We start from the raw sequence: 12608 nt of genomic DNA on the forward strand, positions 1-12608 counted from the left end.
GGTGGGCGCCGCGCCGGGCAGGGAGCAGAGCCACCCTGGGGAGGGGGCGATCCGGGAGCCCGTCCTTCCAAAGCGGTTTGCGGAGCCGGCGCCGGCTTCAGCGCAGTGAAAGCAGTGCCTGGCAAGCCCCGAAGGGCTGATTAAATATTGATGTGCTGCCTGGGGTCTCCAAGGGAGGTCACTGGTGGAGAGTAAGGGGAACGCGTGCTGTGGGGGCGGGGGTCTGCTGCTTTCCCCCCCTGCTTCTAAGTCTTGCCTTCCTCATCGCAGAGAATCTCCCACTTACCCAGACAGAATTTCAACCGATCTCTTCCCCCTCTATCTCAATAAATATAATAACAAAAAAGCTATTGAGCTATTGAATACATTAGTCTGGAAAAATCGACCTTTCCAGCCATCGAGGAGGAAATACGGTCCCTTTCAAATATGCACCCTGGCTGCCGGTGAGCAAATAGAAAGCAAAAGAACCTGTCCCCCAAGAGGGTGCACGAGTTCGGTTTTGCAGGTTGCTCTCTGCAGAGAACTCTTGAGAGTGTGAATGATGATTATTCTCTATTCTCCCTTCTCTGAAAGGAGCCCTTCTCGGACACCTGTTTTATTTCCTCGTTACCTCCTATTCTTTCAGGAGAGCCTCACGTCATCACTCTCTCTCTCGCTCCCTATATGTGTCACGTATGTAAATATGAACAGTCATAAAAAAAATAGATATGGTGAAGAGGACAATTTCATCTCTGCCTGAAGTCTGGTCCCAGAATTTGTCAAAGACGACTAGAGTAACTAGATTTATGCAGAAGGCATTTCTTCCCAGCGTCTTGCTTGCTTTACCTCTACAGTGACTTCTTGCAGATTGCAGGAGAATTCCCAGTATCCTAAATTGCTTTTTAAGAAACAGAAATCACAGCCCAACACAAAAAGGAAATACCCTTCCAGCAAAAATTGGGGCTGTAGATTTAGAGAGCAATAATACCAGGTAAGGAGTAGAGTAAGAGGATCCATGGTAAGTACTTGGAAAACAGCCAATTTAGGTGTGGGAGAAGACTGACTGTTTCAGCATTTTGTAAACTAGAAGAAAATAGAATTGTTAACCTGAAGGGACATTTTAAAAAAAAATCTACCAAGAAAAAAGATCTTGTTCAAAGATGTAAGATTAGAGATTTAAGTCTTAGTACTTGCCATTCAAATGAAGGAGGATGTTTGTGTTCCTCATTGAATTCCTACAAATTATTAAAGTATCAGGAATAAATGCAGTATCTATACAGTTTTTAAACTGTAATCAAAAAACAATGCTGATGGAAGATTGACTTAGACTACTCCTTATTAGGACAATTTTCACTTTTAAAAAATAAGCTCTTGAAAATGTATACACATGTAAGCAAAAAAAAAAATCTTCCTTCAAAGAAGTATCTAGGAGTAAAAATTTTAAATAGAATTTACAATTTTTGAGAAACATAATAATTTCACCTGCAATTTGAATGGTTTTAAACTGCTTTATTGATAATGTGTATTTCTCTTTTCAAAATCTAACAAAATTTCACTTTGAACTTGAAATTTATGAAGGCCTTTGAAATTAGCTGGGGTGGCCAGTCCAAAGCAGTCTCTAGAGATGTAGGATACTGGAGTTTTAAACATTATGAGACACTAGGAACTGGCTCTTTCACAGAGCAACACTTTCTTTTCTGGACAAGCATCTCATTTGAAAGATATTTCAGATTCTTAGTTGAAACCTACCTTTCTCCCAAATTCACTTATACTAGTCCAGCCCTCTGGAGCCACTGGAATAAACCTAATCCTTCTTCCACATGACAGCCTTGTAGATATTTGAAGGGAGCTGTGATTCTTCCTTCAAAACTTTGTCCTAACTTTAAGCCATGAAATTAGGAACAATTGGAACAGATTCTTGGACACAGAATGAATATTTATTATATAAGTATTTATTCCCAAGCCATTGTAGGTGGTATCTATTTTCTACCAGAAAACTTGCCTTATGTACTACACATGATTCTGTGCTATGATCTAATCCTGATTCTGGAGAACAAATCCATTGAGTTACTTTCAATAATTAATCTCAGAATCACAAGATTGTTGTAAGGATAAAAGGAAGAAAAAAGTATTTAAAAGTATATTTAAAAGTTTATAATTGTTGTACAAACTAGCATTATTATTGTATGACTGCCAGTTCAATAACTAAAAAATAAAATATGATCCATTGGTAGCTATTTTTAATATCTACAGCTCCAAAATTCCACTTTGAGAGACTGAATATCCAAATGGGCATTGGGAATAAAACTTTGGCCCATAACTTCTGCAGCTACTGACTCAGGAATCTGACCTATAATCTTAGTGGCAACCAGTTCCGTGTACCAAACCACAACCTTGGCAGCAAGTGGTACAGAAAGTTAGGATTGGCCAGTGAGTCAGCTTACCTAGTTTTTGGCCCTGCTTTCAACACAAGATCTACTAGAGGAAGCCAAATATGCTCCTCAAATCATAAAGTGCCTTGCTTCTAGTAAGCCTTCCTTCAGCTTCTCCACACCACAAGCCAATCAACACGTACCTGAAATGCTCTCTTGTTTTTTTTCATTACGAAGATTTCTCTCCCCTGCCTACCTTTGAGTCTCTGCCAAGCACAAGTGATGGTGGCTCAATCTCTTGCTACATCATGCTTCGAATAACCTGTATTTGTTTTCATTTGTGTGATCTTTGTTTATTTCCATAATTTTTCAGAAGATTCTACAGAGGTACTATCTGTATATCCTGTTACTGTGCACCCTAGTTATCTTCCAGGTGTGATACTCACCCCTTGCGCACACAGATTGAATATGCATTAACATGTCAGACCAGCACTGTGTCTGAACCCAGCTGTCTTAGCTTTTGCTTTGGCTATCTAGGCTCATTTTGGTACAGAATTTTCTTTTTGGTTCCCATTGTTGGCCATCATTTTTTAAAAAATATTTTGTTTATTTAGTTGTGTTGGACCCAATACCTTTATTTTCTTTTTATGTGGTGCTGAGGATCAAACCCAGGCCTTGCATGTGCTAGGCAAGCGCTCTACCGCTGAGTCACACCCCGATCCATGTTGGCCATCTTTGTTTTTTTGAGTTGGGCCATTCTTTTTTAAATCCCTTTTTGCTCTCTTTTCTGCTTCTGTTTTGTGTTGTGCTGTCTAAAAGTGTCACAGAGTAGAACATAGGCATAGACCCCATAACCTTTCAGTTTGAGTTGGCCTTTACCGATCAATGCGGTTCTTATTCATTCAGACAACCTTTGCAGTAGGTCACCAGTAAAACCAGATAGAATCATCTTTCCACATGAGAATTTGGTCCACAGAGTGTTCTCTCTGATGTTCCACCTGCCTGGGAGCACAGATTGTCAGGTCTGCATTTGGAGGCAGCTAACCAATAAGTTGGGGGCTCAAGATGCAAAAGTACAAAGCTTCACTTTTGACCAACCATTGCTGGTTCTTATGAAGTCAATCAACTCAATCTGATTCTTCTCTTCTTCCAAGAAAAACTCCATCTTATATATACACACACCACAATCCTAATTCTTGCATTTAACTCCCTGAATGGCACAACTTCATCAAAGATAATAACAGCTTCCAGTGACCATTCTGGGGAAACAGTAGATTTGAACAAAATTGTGTAGCTGAGATAGATCCTATCAAACTGTTAACATCCAAACTCCCCCAATATCCACTGAAACCAAAAGCAAATAATGACCTCAAACTTACAGTTGAGGGCTTTATATCCAAAAGTGCACTAGCCCTTGTAACATTCCTATGCCACCAGGAAAGTAACCAAATGGACAAAGATATTGATTTGTTCAAGATCTCAGGAAGGAGTGGGGATGTAGCTCAGTAGGAGAGTACTTCATGAGGTCCTGGGTTTGATTCTCAGCACTGAAGACAAACAAACAACAAAAATCCAAAAAAAAACTCAGGGCCACAAACAAATGGTTAATTTCTCATTCCTCATTAGCATCGAACCTAAACACTATCCTGCAATTAGCTCCTCCTCAAATTCTTCCTCATAGAGGATTATTGCCTTGCTTTTTTCAATATTTAACAACAGTTAATATCTTTTTGCTTTCATCTGAGAGGATGACACCATACCGGGATAGTAAGACCCCTGGGACTCAGTGAAATCCTTTCCCATTTTCCCTAGGCCCTTAATCAAGAATGAATAGATCCAATTCCCTTGTTATTAAGGTTGGCTATATATGTACATGATCTCCTACCTTGTTCAAAGAAACCTAGAAAAAGCATTCAATTTACTTGCTATAAGTATTAGTAGAAAAGGAACATAAAGTTTCAAGAAAGGTAAATTAGTATTTGCCAAAACATAGTCCATGTTTTGGAGCATGACCTATTTAAGCTAAAGACTGTCTAAACTTATTGGAAACCCTGACGAAACTTCACTGGCAATGACTTCTGTGTCTAACTGTATGCTTATGACAATTTTGGATGCCAAGTTTTTTGAGACTGTGACACCTCTATGAAAGGGTAAATCCCAACGACAGCCCCTGTCTTCTGAGAGCCAGTGTATTGAATGAGTCTTCTATAAACTGAAGCAGACTCTTCAATACCCTTTTTCCCCGGGCATCTTTAACTACAAAAAACCTTTTCATCTATTTCTGCAAACCTCAGAGGTTTAACCCAACTTCATGAGAACCATCAAAATACATCACTTACTGCAACCTCAGCCTCAACCCAATCGCAAAGCCTTTGCCTTTGGGTAATAGCACCACTGTAAAATCTGTTGAATTTGTCCCTGGCTCCATTATTGACCTTATGGTTCCTCATGCAGTACAGACTTTACAACTGACTGAGAACATGAACACTTTCCAGCCTATTAGCTTCTTTTTTCTAATGGACTATCATTACTGCCTATTTCTCTCTCCTTTAAGCTTCTTAATCTCTTCAAAGTTTCTGTTTTTCTTTCTCACATTACTATTCATTGCTGCAACACTCTGACTCCTGCCACTCTCCTGACCTTATCAAAAGAAGAGGAACCTCATGAATATCTTACCTTACTAGAGAATAGCCTTGCAACATCTTGCTCAGATTTATTAGAAAATTCCACCAAAAATATTCACAAATAATCTTATAATATTTGTTGGTGGGTCACACCTCTGGGATTACTGAGCTACCACAAATGCTATTCCTATCTGAACTTTCCTCTAAAAGTCAGTCTTCTACCTGAGGTAAACTCAGATGAGACTGCAGGACTTGTCACACTTATTAGGGCTTTTCAATTAGCCAAAGACCAAGGATAAACCTGTATTAGATGGAAGATATGCTTTTGGCATAGTAAATGATATTTTGGAAATAGAAGATTTTCCTGGAAATGTAAGGGTTTCTTACCTCTGAAGGAACCTTAATTAGATATGAACAACAAATGGAGGGGTTTTTAGACACATTCCTACTTCTAGTGAAATTATTCTTATAAAGATTGAGGCCCAAGTCTAAAGAGATAACATGGAAGTTAAACTAAATGCTCTAGCATAAACAAACAGCTTTAATGAAGAATTTGATACTAACTAAATCCCCAAAGGATAGCTCTCTAGACTAACTGAAAGGTGCTTACATAAAATATAAGCATTTAGTGTCTGACTTGAAAAAAGAAGAATGGAAAAAAATTTGGTTTTTATCCTTCATTCAGATAATCTTGACACTCCTAAATTGGCTATTTGGTGGTGCCAGGTGATTTCAAATGAATAGTTGAATTTCTTTATGAAACTATTCATCATGGTAAAAACAGATTAATTACTATCTTAAATCAACATTGATGGGGAAACTTTAAAAAGACGTCTGAGATTTGTTTTGGGGTAACAAGTTACTTGTAAACAAAACAGTATTGGAAAAATGGTTAAGATGAAGAATGGCCCAAAACTGAATCCTCAAGGAATCTTTGAACATCCTTAGATGGGATATTTCCTACTTTTAGGATGAGCTGAATGTTTCCTTGCTGAAAATCTCCAGCCCTTATAGTCTCTAAAAAATTGTTTGACTTTGCACTTCCAACTTGGGTTATATCAACTTACTGAGGCACACAATTTACAGGAGTTATTGCAAAATAATTTCACAATTATTACAAAAGAATTTTACCCCATTCTCAACTACTACACAACCCTTACCACCTACAAATTGCTATGCAGATTGAAAATACCAGTGGAATCCTTAAATTAAAATAAGCAAAACTTTCAAAACTTCTTGAGCCACACTGGCTAAAGACATTCACACTAGCCCTTATAGACATATGATCTATTCTCTCAAGGACACATTGGTTATCCTATTAAGATCATCAACAGAAAGGCCTCTGTTTTTAGAAATTTTATCCTTAGTACTAGACTCTTCCCTGCTGCATGTAGATTTAGTAAAATATTGCAAGGGATTCATGTACTGTACCTAGCCCTAAAAAGAACAAGTTAAGGCCTCCTTCCCACAACATCTTCCTAAATGAACTCCTCATGAACATCAATCAGGAAATTTCATTTATGGAGAGGGACATTGGATAACAAGTGTTGTCATTTGAAAGAACCTTAATCAGGTATACTTATTAACAGATAAAGCAGTGACATTCCAGCAAGCCAATCTTGACTTTATGTTTCACCACTATATTAGTAAGCTTCTCATTACTTTAATGAAACTGAGATAATTAACTTATACAGACAAAAGGTTTATCTTGGCTCACAGTTTTAGAGGTTCTAGCCTAAGATCAGGTAGACTCACTGCTTTGGGCTTTTGTGGGCATCCTGGATGGCAGTGGAGGGGAGCGCATGGCAAAGCAAACCAGGAAACAAAGGAGAAAGGCATCAGAGTCCAAAATTCAGAAAATTTCATTTAATGAGAGATAAATTGGAATAAAATTGCTCTTGCACTTAATTGGAAGGAACCTTAATCAGGTACAGTTATTAACTAATATAGCAGTGATAGTAAACTAAGTGACCTCAGTACCTCCACCTGGGCCCCAGCTCCTGAAGATTCTCCCATCCTCCAATAGCACTATCCTCAGGACCAACCCTTTAATTCATGAGTCTTTGGGGACATTCAAGGTCCAAACCCTAATAACAACTATAGAAAGAACTCAGAATTCCATACTATTGGAAGGGGACCTTAAGCTGAAAAGTCTCAAAGATCCTCAAGAAGCAGCTTATCTCAGGAAATAGCCATTTGACTGGAGATCTTTGGAACAGAGAGATGACCTCTTAATAGATAGCTTCTACTCAAGACCTCAGACCAAGACCTCTGTTTAATTGCTGTTTTGTTTTTAACAGCTTATTGATAATCATTCTTCTCATTTACTATAGGCCACTGGTTACAGACAACCCCAAATAGCCCTTTTTCTGTTTTCACTTCCTCTTTATTGTAATTGTTAAATTAGAACATATTCATTCTAACACAATTATTAGATTATCCCAAACAGTAGCCACTGTCATCAATCTTACTGTCTGTTCGATATGCCATCCATTACAGGACCATCATAATAAAAGTCTGTCAGTGATTCCAGCCTGATCAAATGAAACCATAGGGACTTACAGCCCATGTCATTTCCACCTACACTTACATGGACAAACAGCAAACACATTAAAATGTGAATTGGCTAGTTCCCCTTCTTCTAAAAGGAGAACCAATTATTAAAATCCTTTTATCAGATACCAGGTAATTCTAAGATTGAATTCAACAAATTCTGAAGGTTGATGCCAAATACTTGCCATGTGGAAAAGACTAATAGATATCTAAATACATAACCCAACTAATGTAAGGCCTTGGTTATGACTTCATGTTATGAATACTTTTTTTGTTTTTTGGATTATGGGCCACTACCCCTTTTGGAGGCAGGACACAAGGTCCCTTTTGCCTTAGATTACCACTTTATGAACTTTAGTAACCATATGCCAAGACTTGTCTGCACACAGTCTTTTGTCATGATGCATTGTGTTAGATGTATGTCTTTTGTAGATGTATTTAATCAGGTTGAGGAGGTTTCTTGCTCTTTCTGGATAACTGAGAGTTTTTATTAAGAATGAGCACTGGCTTTGTTCAAATGCTTTTTCTGTGTCTACTGAGATGAATATCTATATGTCTAAATCTATCTATTACCTATTTTTAAAGTGTTGAATTACATTGACTGACTTTCAAACAAGTCCCATTTGTTTACAATGGATCCTTTCAGTATATTTTTAAATTCAATTTGGAAAATTTTGCTAAGATTTTTTTTTTTTGCAGTTATCTTCATGAAGAATATTGACTTGTAGTTCTCTTTTCTTATAATACTTCCTTCTGTTTTAGACCATGGGGTAGTACAAGCCTCATTGAAGGACTTAGGAAATATCCCTTTCTTCTTAGTTTTTCATTATACAAAATTGTTAATATTTCTTCCCTAAATGTTTGGTAGAATTTGCCAGTGAAGGCTTTGGGGACTATAGCTTGCTTTGAGGGAGAGTTCTTAACTACAACTTCAATTTAAAAAATATGTACATTTTTTTAGTTGTTGGTGAACTTTTATTTTATTCATTTACTTGTAGTGCTGAGAAGTGAACCCAGTACCTCACACGTGCTAGGCAAATGCCCTACCACTGAGCTACAATCCCAGCCCTGGCAACTTCAATTTTTAAAATAGATTTAAGGGTTATTCAAATGTTCTACTTTTTTCTTGAGGCTTTGGCAATTCGTGTCTTTCAAGGAACTTGTCTATTTTTATCTGTGTTGCCACAAATTCAAAATATTATATAATTCTTATTTTTTTTATCACAAATGGGTTTTATTTTATTATTCTTTAGTATCTATGAAGTCAGTAGTATTATTACGTTTTTCATTACTGATATTAGTGATTCATGGCTAATTTTACCCTGATGAGTTTGGATAGAGGTTTATCCGTTTGATTGATCTTCCCAAAGACCTGTCTGTTGATTTTGTCCCTTGGTTTTGTTTTTCTGTTTCATTGATTTAGCTTTGACTCTAAATATTTCTTTTCTTCTGCTTTTTTGGTTTTAACTTGTTCTTTTTTTTTTTTTTCTAATTTCTAATGGTAGACTGAGATCTTTCTTATTTCCTTTTTCTTTTCTTTTTTAAGAGAGAGAGAGAGAAGAGAGAGAGAGAGAGAGAGAGAGAGAGAGAGAGAGAGAGAGAGAGAATTTCAATATTTATTTTTCAGTTTTTGGCGGACACAACATCTTTGTTTGTATGTGGTGCTGAGGATCGAACCCAGGCCACACACACGCCAGGCGAGCACGCTACTGCTTGAGCCACATCCCCAGCCCCTTTCTTATTTTCTAATATAGGTGTTTAGTTCTGATATATTGCATTTTCATTTTCATGTACTTTAAAACATATTCTATTTTCTGTTTTTATTTCTTGCTTGATTAGTGGCTGTTTTAGTCCATCTGCACTACTAAAACAATACAATTTATACTGGGTAATTTATAAGTAAACGAAGTTTATTTCTTATAGTTCTGGAGCCTGGAAGGTCTATAATCAAAGCACCAGCAGATTCAGTGTCTGGTTGCAATGTCTTCATAAGGTGGACGGGGCAACTATTGCATTTTTACATAGCAGAAGGGGTAGAATGGCTAAAGGTCAAAATAAGCTCCCTCAAACCCTTTTATAAGGGCACCTCATAAAAGTCTCACCCCTTAATACTATTCCATTGGTGAATAAGTTTTAAACTTATAAATTTGGGGGGGCACATTCAGACTATAACAATGGCTTGTTTAGAAATATTATTTTTTCCTTCTAAATTGTGATGGCTTTTCCAAGAATAATTTGGTTATTGATTTCTAATTTAATTACATTGTGGTCAGAGAACACAGCTAGTGTGATTTGAGTCCTTTTGAATTTATTGAAACTTGTTTTACGGTCCAGATTATTGCCTATCTCTTAACATTCTGTATACAATAAAGAACCTATGTATTCTGCTGATTGTTGGAGGAATGTTCTATAAATATTAATCTGCTCAAGATGGTTGGTATTGTTCAAGTATTTTATAAACTTGATAGTTTTCTCTTTAACTTGTATTATAAATTAATCAGAGAAGGACACTGGTTATAATTGTGAATTTTTCATTTCACAGTGGGGTACTATCATTTTTTGCTTCATGTATTTTGAAGTGCTGTTATTAGGTGTGTCAATGTTTGGGATTATTACATCCTTTTGATCAAATGGTTCCTTTGCCATTATGAAATGAGCTTCTTTGTCTCTGGCAATATTCTTTGTTCTAAAATATACTTTGTCTATCATCAATAAAACCAGCTTTTTTTGGACATATCTTTTTCTATTTTTGTCCTATATACTTACTTTTGTCTTTATCTTTAATGTATTTTTTTCCTTACAGGCAGAATTTGTAAAATCTGATCTGATAACCTCTGCCTTTGAATTAGGGTGTTTATACCACTTATGTTTAATATGATTATTAAATGCATCATCTCGAGGTTTCTTTCCATTTTCTCATCTTTGTTTATTTTTTGCTCTTTTCTGCTCGCTTTTAGAGTAATCAAGTGTTTGTTTTATTATTCATTATATCTTTTTACTATACATTTTATTATTTCAACAATACATCAGGAATGGTATAATATTCCTAAAATGCATAATTCTATTTCCTTTCTCTGATCTTTATGCCATTGTTCCCCAGCTTTGTATTTTTACATATATCATATAACTCATAATACATTTTTATTATATTTTTAAAGTCAGTAATGTTTAAAGAGATTTAAATAATAAGAAAAATAATCATATATATTTATCATAGTAGTTATCCTTTCCATTGCTCTTTATTCTTTTATAAAGTTATAAATTTCCATCCGGTATCATTTTCCTAATGTTTGAAGTACCTCTTACATTTCTCATAGTGAGAATCTACTAGTAATAAATTCTACCAATTTCTATATGTGTGGAAACATTTTATTTCATTGTTTTTTAAAATATATTTTTGTCAAAAAAGACTTATAAGTTGAAAGCTTGTATTTAAGCTATATTGTCTTCTTGCTTGCTTTGTTCTAATAACTGATATTATCCTTATTTTTGTTCTTTTGTACATGTCTTTTTTACCTTTAGCTGCTTTTAAGATTTTTTTTCTTATCACTGGTTCTGGGAAATTTGATTATGATGAACCTTAATGTAGTTTTCATTATGTTTCCTGGGCTCATGTTTCATTGAACTTCTGAAGATGAAAGTAAAGATGAAGTCTGTGAGTAAAGATGCTGATAGGAGGATTAAAGTAGTGATGAGAGCTTATTGAAATTCTGATTAATTCAGTGTTACTAATGAAATAGGTCATTGGCTGAGATTCAGGATAGAAGAAAAGATGTTGAATATGAGAGAAAGTATAAAATTGTCATCAAGGAGGGTAGAAGAATGGAGGAGCAGGGAACTTGAATAAGATTTTCAAGCATCTTTAAAGACCCACTTAAAGTTAGTGATCTTGAATTTAAAACCAGCATTGGTTTTTCTTCTATCAGGTTCAGCTGCAAGAGTGCAACACTTAGTAAGTACAAAGTTGGGATGAACAGTATTGGCGAGTTGCCCAAGTGATTACAGCATCTCAGAGATGGGCAGACATTGAGAGTATGAGCAAGGGCATGATTATATTGATTGGCCATAAAATATATCTACATCAAACTTCCTTAATCAGAGTGGAAACTATTAGAAGACAGTTCTTTGCATTGAATATACATTGGTTGATCCAGTGTTTATTGGATGTATATATGTTTCTTAATAGTAGAAAGGGGGCTAAAGGAAGTTGTATCAGAGCCAATTAACACTGTTTTTGAATGAAGTGCTATGTGTACAGTTCTGCCTGTCCTGGCTCGTGGGCAGCCTCCCTTTAATACCAATCACTCACTGTGCTCTCAACTCTAGACACACTGAATTTATTCCTAACCCTTGCCATACGCCTTTATATGTAGTTGCCTCTGCAGAAATGCTCTTCCATTACCTGGTAACTACTCATTTTTGCATCTAAGCTTTCCTGAAATATTCAACTATTCCTATAATAAACTCAGTATTTAGTTAGTATACTTCATTCTTAGCACACATCACCGTTTTACTCTTATATTCATGTCTTTGCTAGCTTTCTGCTACTATGCTTAAGCTTCCTAAAGACAGAGACTTGTCTATTTTTAGTTCCCACTGAACCTAGCATACTCTCTGGTATGCAGGTAAGTGGCAATGAACATTTTAAAATAAATAGAGGGTAAAGCAAATAAGTGCCATATGAGAAGCCTAATGTCTCTCTTTTTCTTTTGTACCGGGGATTGAACTCAGAAGCACTCGATCCTAACCCTATTTTGTATCTTATTTAGAAACAGCGCCTCACTTTTGCTGAGGCTGGTTTCGAACTGGCGATCTTCCACAGCCTCAGCCTCCCAACCCGCCGGGATTACAGACGCGCGCCGCCGCGCCCGGCATGTCTGTCCTTCTTTTGGAGAATTCTGAAGGCCCTGACTAACACTACTTGCCGATCTTTCAATGCTTTGCGGTGAATGCCACAGAGAGCTCACTGGCTGAAAAGAGACACTAAGAACTTGGCCCCAGAGCAGAGTCAGATTCTGGGAAGCGCCGGCGCACTGAGCTTGCCGGATATGCGCAGAGGCGTGGGGCGGGGCTCTGGTAA

This window comes from Callospermophilus lateralis, chromosome 10, assembly GCF_048772815.1.
Source record: "Callospermophilus lateralis isolate mCalLat2 chromosome 10, mCalLat2.hap1, whole genome shotgun sequence".
Taxonomy (NCBI): Eukaryota; Metazoa; Chordata; class Mammalia; order Rodentia; family Sciuridae; genus Callospermophilus; species Callospermophilus lateralis.